At 48.4% G+C, this 11,956-nt stretch overlaps 1 protein-coding gene across 5 annotated transcripts in view; it reads right to left on the reverse strand.

Moving 5' to 3' along the window:
- Nucleotides 1-11,956, reverse strand: part of TEX2 (testis expressed 2) — a 106,791-nt gene extending 94,835 nt beyond the window's left edge. For 4 of the 5 annotated variants that reach the window (XM_040452112.1, XM_040452107.1, XM_040452108.1 and 1 more), the window contains exon 1: nt 11,872-11,956. The gene's annotated coding sequence lies outside the window, so the exon portion shown is untranslated. Of the gene's footprint in view, nt 1-10,690; nt 10,842-11,871 lie in introns of those variants that run through there. The other variant, XM_040452111.1, reaches the window with a different exon arrangement.

Raw genomic sequence — 11,956 nt, forward strand, 5'->3', positions numbered from 1 at the left:
GCCTTGGGAGCAGCGTCATCTGCTGAATGCTCAAAGGATCACTGGGTAATCAGCCCATATTAACTTAGTGTGGGGATAACCCATTTGATAGGTCCTATCTCAAGCCCCAAAGAATTTGGCTTGAAATCATCGAGCCGGTTGGACAAGGGGTTCTGAAGCTAGTTTTGGGGCTTCCTGCTTGTCTGGCAGGGCCGCTCCCTCCCTAAGCAAGAGCATCACGGTAGGTTTTTCGTAATCAGTCAGAGAAACTGATGTGTACCCTACAACAACGGGCAGAAATACACGGATGAACCAGGTAACTACCCTCCTTTAAGGTAGCAAAAACCTTTCCTTTCCCCTTTAAATACCAATTTGGGCACCTGTGTGAACTCCTAAACTAGGAAAATGCAGCCAAAAAAAAAAAAAAAATCACACTTTTTTCCTTAGCTTGCTATAGAGTACCCATCTCCCTCACCACTTACTAACCACCACTGTGCAGTGTTGGGTGACAGGCCACAGTACCCAATTGTAGCACTGTACAAGAGAGCCCAGAAGGAGCAGCATGCTATTTCTGGGAGAGGAAATTGCAGTTAATGGGTCAACTCTGACAGATAACACAAAATGGCTAAAATTCTTAGGCCACAGTACAGCTAAGACTTGTAATTTCTGGCAGACTTCTTCTAAGCTGTGGGTTATAGAAATACACATTTATTAAACATGTTTAAAAATTTAGTTTTTGAGATGAGCACTCTGGCATTATAAGTTCATACAGTTTGAAGGACCTCTTGACCATCTGCTCCAGAAAATTCCGGGCCCTGCACTTGCTACATTTGCTGCCAAAGCAACTCTATCACCGAATTCAGAAACTCAAGGTATGTTTTCTCCTTCCATAAGATTTTCATGCCACAAATCAGACCTCATGAAACAAAATTTGCTTCAGGCTGTTAAGCCTCTGCCAACACCCCTCTTGATCACAAAAGCTAGGCTGACCAAATGAGGTTGGTCTCTGGCTCAGAATATGATGAATAGTCATTTCTGTTGGGAGGTTTAGCCTTAAAAAAAAAGTTAATGCTCCTGTTTTCCTATTAACCTACCCCATCAGGATCGAATACCACTCTTCACATCCCCATAGACATTATCCTACCCTGGGAAATTAAAACAAAAGCAACTCCTTTCCCGTGGGTCTTCTCTGACTTATTTTCCATTTCGATCTTGCCTCTGAACTTAGCCAGGGCAAGCAGCTCGACTTTCCCCGAGGACAACTCCCTTCAGACTTCGAGTACAGGTACTGCAGTGTCTGCTCTGAACTCTGAGTGGGGGGAGGGGGGAGGCAGACGGAGACCAAGAAGGAGCCACATTAAATCAGTCATTGCTATGGGGTGATGCTCAAGAGGTCATTTCCATCAGGCATCTGGATTTGAAGACACCAAGATGGCTCCTGTTCAGCTTCCATGATAGCAGTTCCATCATTTTTATCAAAGGAAACAACAGTATAAGGTAGGAGATGCTCCAAGAGCAGGGGCTGTGGATCCAGCCAAGCCTAAACCCAAGCTCTGTGCTTATTTCTGGGCTGCGGTCGTAGGCTCCCTTGCCCCTCCGCACACGGCTTTACCCGGTCCACAATGTCAACTGGCTTTTCCTTATTTGTCATCATTAGGTCCAAACAGCACCCTGCCCCCACAACACACACACACACACACACACACACACACACACACACACACACACACTTCCCTCTACCTGCTCTCAGAGGTAAAATATCAGCAGGGTAGTGCTAAACTTACCACATGGTCCACTTCTAATAAGTCGCCTAAAAACGTCTACATGATCTACGACATCTGCCAGGGGCGTCTTTTAAGATCTGTCTATGGAACACAATCATTGCCACCTCAGTCTGGCGGGCTGTCTGTCCTACAATTACGTACCTGTCCCTGCTCTTTCCATCACAACAGGAATGCTCGCCACGAGCTTTCCGTGGTCAGGGCACACAGAGGGAATCTCTCCTATGATTTTCCGTGGGGCCAGGGGTGCCCATGCCACTTTGCTCTATTCCAACCTACCAGCAGATCGTATTTACCTGTTAAGGTTTCCAGTGCCTGGAGGCGTTGGCTGCTCAGCCTCAGGCAGGAGTTTACAGATACATGACCCCTTCCCTCCACACTGTTCTCAAGCAGCTTTGGTGCTAATTTCCATTTGAGACTTTCTGGGCACCGCTTTGGTGGTCACACTGCTGCTGAGTCACACAGGTCTCTGTGTTGTCAGCTTCAGTAGATTTCCTGTATACTTTTCTCTTTTTCTTTTTATACTTTTCTCTTCTATCCCCTTAATATTCAGCTTAAAGCCTTTCCAACCAGACTTGCAAGTCTCCCAGAAAAGACATCACTCTGGTCTTCAATAAATACCTCCTCTCTGGTTATTAGACAACCTGGTCTAGGGACCCAGTCCCTTCTTCCAAAACAAGGCAAAGGGAAAAAAAGTTACCAAGGAAACCAGCTAATGACATCCCACATCATTTTTCTCTTTCAGAATCACAATCACAAAAGTTGTAGAAGAAATTTAACCTCCATCTCTGCCTCAAGTCCATTTCCTTTCTAGAACTTCAAAGTTCCAGTGCAGATCCAGATGTCTCTTATGACTCCCTCCCATGTGACAGGTGATCTGAGGAGGGAGGCTCTTCCCCTCACCTGGAAACTGGCCTCAAGGAGAGGGCAAGTCACCCACCTGCAGGGCCAGGTCTAAGTACAGCTGCCTCCCCAACAGGCATTCTCCCCAAATCAGGAAGCTTCTTCCCCTCCCACTGCTGCCTAGAGCCCTCTTCAGGGCTCATCTGGCATTATTTTTGAGTAATACCAGGGGCTATTAAACACCTGCTGAACACCTCCAAGGGCAGAGTGCTCTGGTTTGTCGATGGGAGTGAGGACAGGGGAGGGGGGTGTGAGAGGGAGGAGATACAAATACGAACAGGGCACAATCCCTATCTTCTAGATGGAGAGTAAGACTACTCTATCCCTGACTGTGGACCACATGTGGAAGACTCTAACCCTGAGGCCTCAATTTGGAGACCCGTGCTACTGATGACGTACTTCGGCAAAGAGAGCCACTTCCTGAAGCTGGAACAGGGAGCCCGTCCAGAAGAGAGGGCCACCCTTACAACCTGGCCCATACGAAGGTTTCGGAAGGTAGGACAACCCCCAGCCTGGGGACTTGTGTTTGCTGCCAGGAGGATGTGGAGGTGCAGAGGAGATGGGCTGAGGGCCTGGGCTGTCTTGGTCACCTCTTTCTTCCCAGCACATAGTAGATGCTCAATGAGCATGTTTCAAAAACAGATGACAGTTTTCAAGAATAGATTTAAGAGCAAAGCAGGAGAACAGCTTTTCTGAAAAACAGGTGCCAAGGGAAGTGTAATACCAGTGAGTTGCAGAGTATGTACAGCCAATGTTTTCTGCCAGGAGTAATTTACATTTCTCTTCACTGCAAATGCAAGCCGGCCCTTACCTAGTCCTTTACCAAGTGATATGATTTTCTCTTTAAACCTCTCCTGAATGGTCTCTCTCTCTCCCATTTCACTGCCACTGCTCTGGTCCAAATGACCACCTTTTTGCTTGGAAGACAGCAGCATCCCCCTCATGGCTCTCCCCACGGCAACTTCCATCCATTTGCCCCACTGTCATGGGAGTGATTTTAAAAAATGCCCTAATGTGGGGGCACGTGGCTGGCTCAGTCAGTAGAGCATGTGACTCTTGATCTCAGGGTCTTGAGTTCAAACCCCCCATTGGGGGGTAGAGCTTACTGAAAAAAAGTATTAAATTAAAAAAAATTCCTAATATGAGCATGTCACATTCTTGCCCAACACCCCAAGAGAGCCTCTTGTTGCTCGTGGGTTAAGATCCATATTCTGAAAAGTGCTGTGTGATCTAGTCCCTCCTGCCTTCTGCTTCAGCTGGGCCACATGGCTTTCTCCTCCTAGTTTATTATGTTCCAGGCACCTTTCTGTTCCCAGGAGGAAGGGACGGAGGCCTGCTCGGAACCACCTGCTCCCTTTTCAGGAAACAGCTCCGCCCGCTCACCTCGCTCCCTTTTGTTCTCGTCCTTTGTAGCCCTTCTCACTATTTCTCATGACATATTTTTTAGTAGACATCTGCTTTTCTCCTTCTCCCAGGAGGGCAAGGACTTTGTCAATTTTGCTCACCCCCATGTACCCAGTACCCGGCACACTATCTGACCCATTGTGCAAGCTTCTTAAATGTTTGTTGGGTCATGAATGAATGAATGAATGAATGAATGCAAGTACAGTAGAAAACAAGGGTTAGGGATCGAACAGTTTTTATAGCAGAATAACTCAGAAAGGGAAATAAGGGGGAAAACAGTCCACGGGAATTCATCCTTGGAGTATGCAGTGGGTTCAGATCCATCTTACAAAAGAAGCAAGTTCTGTGCCCTTGACCCAGACTTCAAATGCATTCTCCTGTCAAGTTGCAAGGGCAGCCCTCTAGTCTGGATGGGCCTCTTGTTCCAGCCTCAGGAGGCATCACTTTCACTGAGTATATGATTGGGGGCACGGGGCTCCAATTTGAGACCCCAGGTTACAGTCTTCCGTATGCAGTCAGTCGAGTCAGGGATGCCTACTTTTCACAAGCAAGTCCATGAGGGCTTGTAAGAAATGTTCATTTAGGATTCTGAATTTTAACTACCAACACCAGTCCTGTAATTAGGCAGCATGCAACAATTTTTTTTTTCTGGGACCATATCTACCATATAATTTTATATTCCAAAGATACATTTACACTGATAGAAAATCCACCAATAATGCTTCAAATTGAAACTATCTTGGAACAAGATTAGGAAAATGTCACTAATTATTGGAACAATGACAGATCCACGGGGCTCATTACGTTATTCTTTGGTGAATTTAAGAAATGTTTCCAGGGGCGCCTGGGTGGGTGGCTCAGTCAGTGGAGCATCCCACTTTGGCTAGGGTCGTGGTCTCGCGGTTCAGGGGTTCAAGCCCCGCATCGGGCTCTGTACTGACAGTTCGGAGCCTGGAGCTTGCTTCAGATTCTGTGTCTCCCTCTCTCTCTGCCCCTCCCCTGCTCTCACTCTTCTCTCTGTCTCTCAAAAATAAATAAACATTAAAAAAAATTTTTTTAATTTAAAAAATGTTTCCAGAATAAAGAGAAACTTTTAAAGGAACGAATGCAATTATATACAAATTTGACCGGTTCTAACAAATACTCTGCAGGATAAATACAAGTTTTGATATGGCTGGGTCTATACTATTTTACTAAACATCCCAAACCAGGCCAAAGAACCAAAGCCAGTGACTCCTTTTATGAAATTTCTTCCTATATGATCCTGACGTGTGGCGGCTTCCCTGAGAAAGCACCACACCAAATCTCATAGGGCATGGAGTTCAGGCAGGCCCTGCACTTAGCAACTCTGAGTTGTCACATTTGATCACCAGCCTCTGGCCTCTGCCTCCTCTTATAAGGGGAAAAAAAAAAAAGGCTAAAAATTGACCTCCCGTGTCCAAACACGAATGCAGACAACTGCAGGAAGGAGCAGGGGAACACTGCTTCTGGTCCCCGCTTGCTTCCAGCTGAACACAGCACCCACAGCCGATGGAGCAGAGGCCCCATGGCAAGTGCTCCCCACGCACAGGTGCTCAATGTTAGCGCTTGACAGACGGACCAACACCAAGCTACCGTAGAACGTGTCCAGCAGACACGCATATTAGCTACCTTAGTCTCCTCTTCAGCCCTGCGGTCACTTTACGCACGGAATGATGGAAAATGCTGACCGAGAACAGTGGCTTACCCACTCCAGGTCAAGTTCTCCACTGTGTGAGGAGAATCAGCAGACCCTCGCCCCCAGCCCTTCCTACACATGCCTGGCACTGTTCTCCAGACCTCGCAGACATCAGCTCATTCAATCCTGATGTCACTTGGAGGCGGGAAACTGAGGCACCACGAGGCTAAGAAATCCTCAAGGCCCCTGAAGCAATGCCTGGCTCCTGAGCCCTGGCTCTTCGTTTCTATGCACAGCTCTCCCTGGGTCTCCCTGTGCCGCCTCCTTCCTCATAGCCACACTTTCCACATGCCGCTCCCTCTTGAAATGCTTTCCTGGACACTCCCCATGCTGGCTGGCTCCCTTTCTTCCTTCTCAGTGCACTGTTCTTCCCCTTCACAGGAAGGAGCCTTCACACTTCTCACAGTGTAATATATACACACAATGCATACATCTCGACTTGTTTATTGCCTGCACTAGATAACGTGCTGTATGCCGGGCAGAGACCACATGTTTTGCTCCCCACTGGATCTCCAACACCAGGCACAATCGTTGGCTCTGGTAGATGCTCAAATCTTTATTGATTGAGTAACAGTCATTGTTCAGTCAGTCCTTTCAATGGCAAGATTTTTAAATTCTCTATTTCAAGCCGCAAATGATAAATAGAACCATCTTTAAGGAACACTGCTTAAAAAGACAGCATTAGATGTAAGAAAGAATTTAAAATTGAAAAAGAGAACAGGCCAGCTTATGTCAGCTGTAAGAAACAACAGAGAAATGAAACTCAGAAAATGCATATTGTGATTCTGAAAGATTATTTGCAGGAGCAATCCAAGGGGTGGCTTAAATCTCAAATCCCAAATAAGCTTACCACTGAAGGGGGTTCCTCTTGCCCTGGGCCATTCTCAGCTGTTAGGATAAGCCGGGGAGGCACTCAATTTGTTAGTTCCAATAAACTTCGTAGTAGGGCAAAGCCCTCAGAACCAGCATTTCAGGCAAACCCAAAAGAGAGAGGTTACCCGATTGTTTCAAAGCCAACCCATGTTTCCTATCCCACCAGCTTCCACACGGAAAGGCTGCTGGATTCTGCTCTCAATGGTCCCACTTATGCTCACAGTGACCCAGGTTCCGGCTTCTGTTCATCAAAGAAAAACTTTGCCTTTCAGGGACTTAAGTCGCCTACAACTCCCACAGGGGTTATTCTTTACCTTGAACAAAGTTCTCCCAGTACACAGCAGAGGTCCTGAACAAGAACTCAAATTTAAACAGGTGTTGAGTACATGAGAAAAGAGTAGGATATTTGTGACTCAAAGCAGGGGAAATCTAGGAGCACCTGGGTGGCTCAGTTAGGCATCTGACTCTTGATTTCATCTCAGGTCATGATCTCATGGTTTGTGACATCGAGCCCCCAGGTAGACTCAATTCTCTCTCTCCCTCCCTCCCTCCCTCCCTCCCTCTTCCCCACTCATGCACTCTTGCACGCTCTCTCTCTCAAAATTAATAAATAAAGTTAAAAAATAAAGCAGGGGGAATCCTGCTTTTGAACTGGAAAACTCCTATGGCACATGGCTTCAGAGGATTCCCAGACAAGGCAGGGTCCATCGGAAACAACCATAGCGCTCATCCAGGTGGCAACATTAGCCCTCATCCTTGCTGTGTGATCACGGACAAGTTACTTACTTCTCTGAACCTCACTGTTCTCATCTTAAATAAGACTGATAGTGGGATCTACTACTCATAGAGTGATGTGAGATTTAAAAGCAGAGACAGTGCCTGGCACACAGCAATTCTCCATCAATGATAGTCGACTCATTTGTTATCACCTGACTATTGTTTTCTGCTTTACAAAGTACTATCACAAACACCCAAGTGAGACTTCAGGGAATCCTGAACGAAGTAAGTGTCTTTCAACCGTTTAATTTCTCAGATCCTTAGTTCATAAACTGGCATAATCTACGATACTGTGTTGGAGGGGGTCAGGGGAGGAGACTGAGAAATCAAGTCCTCATTTTGGAAAAGAGACGCTTGAGGCTCAGAGTGGTGAAATGAGCCCAAGAACTCACATAATAAAACCCTAGGACTAGAGCAGGCCTTCCGACGGCCACTCTAGTGCTCTACCTCACCTACTGCTAGTCAAGGGCTTCTGTACTTTCATGACCAGCCAGCCTCCTTCTGATTAATCTCCCAGACACTTCGCCCAAAGCAATTAAACATTAGAAGTTTTGAAAGGGGAGACACAGGATCTTGTATATAACCTTGAGGTGCTTTAAACTTCACACGTGAGAGCGTTCGCATCAGTGTAGGTTTCCAATCTTCTTATAACGGTATTTCTTTTTAACTCGGGATTTAAAGTTGACAAAGACCTTAATGAAGAGGCAGGACAGAGGGAGTTGTCTGTCCATGGCTCGTTAGCTCCTGAAGTTAACACTTCTCATGGGGACAAGAGTCAGCCAAAGGACAGAGTTCCAGGCAAACTGGAAAACGCTCCTCTGGCCCACAGATCATGGATTAGTGCCTAAACTCCAAGTGGTAAATCTTGTGAGATGTCCCCAGCTTTTCCAGAGTGACCCACCACTTAACCCTAGCCCTGTCATTCAATAGCATCCACTGATACTGGGTGCTCACTATGTGCCAGGCATGTGAGCGACTTCGTGTAATCCTCACGACTACCTATAAAGAATATGCTACTATGGTTCATCTGAGACCCCACTGCTGTACGATGTACCATTATTTTATGTGCAAAAAGAGGACATCGCTGCCAGCTACAACGGTGAGACCCCATACATCATGAGACACTTATCTTCAGAAATGTTAAGATGAGACAAACTGTACATATCTTAGCACGGCTGAAATGTGCACACTGTCCCCGTTTTACAGATAAAGAAACTGAAGTATAGAGAGAAAAAAAAAAATTTGCCCAAAGTCACAGAGCTGCTAAATGGAAGCACTGGGATGCCCCCTGGTAAGTATGGGCAGTAAACTCAAATCTCCCAGCAGCCACGTGAATTACCCAAAATGGTACCAGGCAGAGAGGCAGGACACAGGGCGCTAATTCTTGGTCCACCGTGAGCATATTAACTGTGGCAATTCTCTGAACATCTCTGAACCTGACCTTCCATATGTCCAAAGAAGGCACTGTGCTAGAACTGCCATTCCTCTTCTGGGAGAAGCCATGGAGTCCAATGGAAAAAGCAGGCTTTGGAATCAGAAAGTTCTAGACTGAAATTCTTGCTCCATCATCTAACCAGCTTATCACTCTGGACAAGTTACTGAACTGCTCTGAGCCTCAGTTCCCTCCCTCTTCCATAAAATGAGGCTACCACAACCTATCTCCCTTAGAGCGCTGCTCAAGGACTGGAAATATGTATGTGTATACATATCTCCTACTGGAGGCAGGGAGAGGGGGAGAGGGAGAGAGACAGAGAACAGAGAGAGAAAGAGAGAGAAAGAGAGAGAGGGAGGGAGAGGGAGAGACAGAGGAGAGAGAGGGAGGGAGGGCGAGAAAGGAGTACATAGCAGAGTTGGAATTAAACAAATGCTCTCTTTTCTACATTAGCTGCCTTCTGCTTTGGGACAGGATCAAACAACAAACGTCCCCTGCAACCTCAATAATTCCCAAGGGGGACGCTCAGGAGAGACCAAGGGTCAGACAGAAGAAAGCAGATGCTGAGGGATACTCAGGCCAAGAAAATGAAGTGGAAACATCTGGTGGCCAGGGACTATGTTTGTTTCATGAACTTCCAAATTTTTGAACAAATAAATTGATAGAAGCAAGACGGAACAGGAACCAACACCATGAAAAGATACTGGCCAACAGATACGAGGATGCAGAGGGTTTTATACCAAACCTGACACAGAAAACCATTCTCTGAAGTTTCAGTTTGACACCAAAAGTGATCTACAGTGGGAAGATTCTCCCCTGTTGTTCTGTTTTGTTCTTACACTAAGTAATATTCGGTGTATTTCTCCCTTTCTTTCCTCAAGGACTTCAGAAGATCCTTAAAAGAGAGCTTTTTTGACCTGGCGGGAAGGCGAATCATACCACATGTAGAAACAAACTCTCCACCTGTTTTGGTTTTTTCCACCGCAATCCACAAGGCCTGGCAGTTTCTGGCACACTATCGGCTCAATAAAAATTAGTTGAATGAATATTTTTCGACTATACGCGATTTCTTTTGGATGAAGACTCCAAAACACCTTGTCCATTGATTCTGCCTGAAAGGCCTAATCTCTCCTGCTGCTTTTCCAGAAGTATTCTAAAAACATAATCTCTAATAAACCAACAATACCTTCGGTATGTGTGGTATCTCCAATCCTTTCACAGGGCCACATGCTACTTTCTTCCAACCTCCAAGCCCCGGGACACTCAGCCCAAGCATACTCTTGCACTTCCCTTCCCTCCCTCCGTCCGTCCCAGCCCCTGGGTGGCTTGTCGGTTGTTGCAATGACCACCATCTTGATTTGAATCAGGTTGCTAATCTCCTTCCTCTCAGGCATAGCACCCCTTCCTGGAGATAAATGCAGGCCAAGTTGAGCTCACCCACAGCCCTCTCTGCACATGGACTTGAGGCCTTCACGGACACTCCCGGAGAGGCCCGTGTGAAAGAAAGAAGCTGTATGGCAAAAAGCCCGCTCTAGCCCCATCACCTTGGGAGGCTTACTTGTTTTCCGTAAGTTTAGACCAACTACCAATTCTTGGAAGAACCTGAAATACCAAAACAGCTTAAGGGTTGAGTAAGAACTAATAGGCTGTTTGACTCTTTCAATACCTCCTGTGAGACAAGCTTCACTGTGTCACCTGGTTCTAAACTCACAAACCTGGCCTGCTCAAATACCCCCTACCCTGGAGTTCAAGGATCATTTGCCCCTCTGATTTTCCTTATTGGTCTCCATGTAAAAGTCACTCATTGTTTTCCTTCCAGCTTACATCTGGCTCCTGAAAGGAATCCTTTAAGTCCTTTGATGAGAACCATCAAAATGTGCAGAAGGCCGACTCCTTTCAATTCCTGTGCAGAGCAGAACCACGGTGCACTTCAAACAGGAATCTGGTACCACCCCTGCCTTCAAGGAGCCCACGCTTTCCCTTCAACTCTAAAAAAGTATGTCCGCCCGGCGCAGTGTCTGTAAAAACGTAGTGACAAAGTACTTCATAGCTTCGGAGAGCGAGCGAGGGTGGAAACAGACTTTGCCCTTACATTTGATGCCCCGTAACCATGACGACCGATGGTTTAAGTAACCATCAACCCACTGAGGGGCTACGTTTTCCAAAAACCGTTTTCAAAAGGGGAAAACTCCCCTGCACCAACTCCCGCGTCGGCCGTGCGATCTGGGCGGCGTGCGTGGTGCAATCGGAGTAGCTGTGCGTTCCTCCTCCCGGTGCCTCGGTCTCGCTGGGGTGCTAGCCAGCGGCCAGCAGCCCCAGCCTCCACCGTCAACACCCGCGCTCCCGGGCAGGGCACCTGGCGTTAGGCCTCAGCCCAATGTCACTTGTTAACCTTCCGATCCCCCGGCTCTCGGCACGCCGCCGCCTCCTGTCTGAGGCACGCAAACCACCCCACCGCCACCCGCGATTTCCAAGGAGTTGGAGAAAAACAACCCGAGCGCAGCCAGCCCCTGACAGATCCGCGTAAAAGTAACTGCGGTTCTCGACTTCCAAGCATTTAGTGACGCGGGCGAGGGGGGCGGCAGGAGCCGGGGGGCCCATTCATAAAATTACGAGCTGTTTTCCTTTAGTTTGCGAGTGGACGGCCCTCCCTGGCCCGGGCCGAGCCCGGAGCCCGGAGCCCGGAGCCCGGAGCCCGCGGACGGCAGGCTGGAGGGGATGGGCCGGCCGGCGCCTCCGTTTGGGGTCAAGCCCAAACCGCCACGCCCGACCCCAAACGAACGAGGCGTTCGCCCGGGGGCGTCGCGGGTGGGCGTCTCCCGTCAACGCCGCGTCGTGACAGCGGGGCGGGATCCCGGGAGGGGGCCGATCCCCTTGCCCCGCCGCACCAACGGCCGCCGGCCCCCGGCACAGCCGGGACCCTGCGGGGTCGGGCCGCCCCCCGCCCGGGCCTTCTCCGCGGGCGCTCCCTCCACCGCCCCCCGCCCGGCCCCGGTCGCGCTCACCCCGGCTCCGCTGGCTGCTTCATTGTACTGCGCCGGCGCCCGTGCTCCGCGGCCGCCGGGGCTCCGGCTCGGGCTCGGGCTCCGG

Source organism: Herpailurus yagouaroundi, unplaced genomic scaffold (assembly GCF_014898765.1).
Source record: "Herpailurus yagouaroundi ecotype Mexico unplaced genomic scaffold, PumYag 206, whole genome shotgun sequence".
Classification (NCBI taxonomy): Eukaryota; Metazoa; Chordata; class Mammalia; order Carnivora; family Felidae; genus Herpailurus; species Herpailurus yagouaroundi.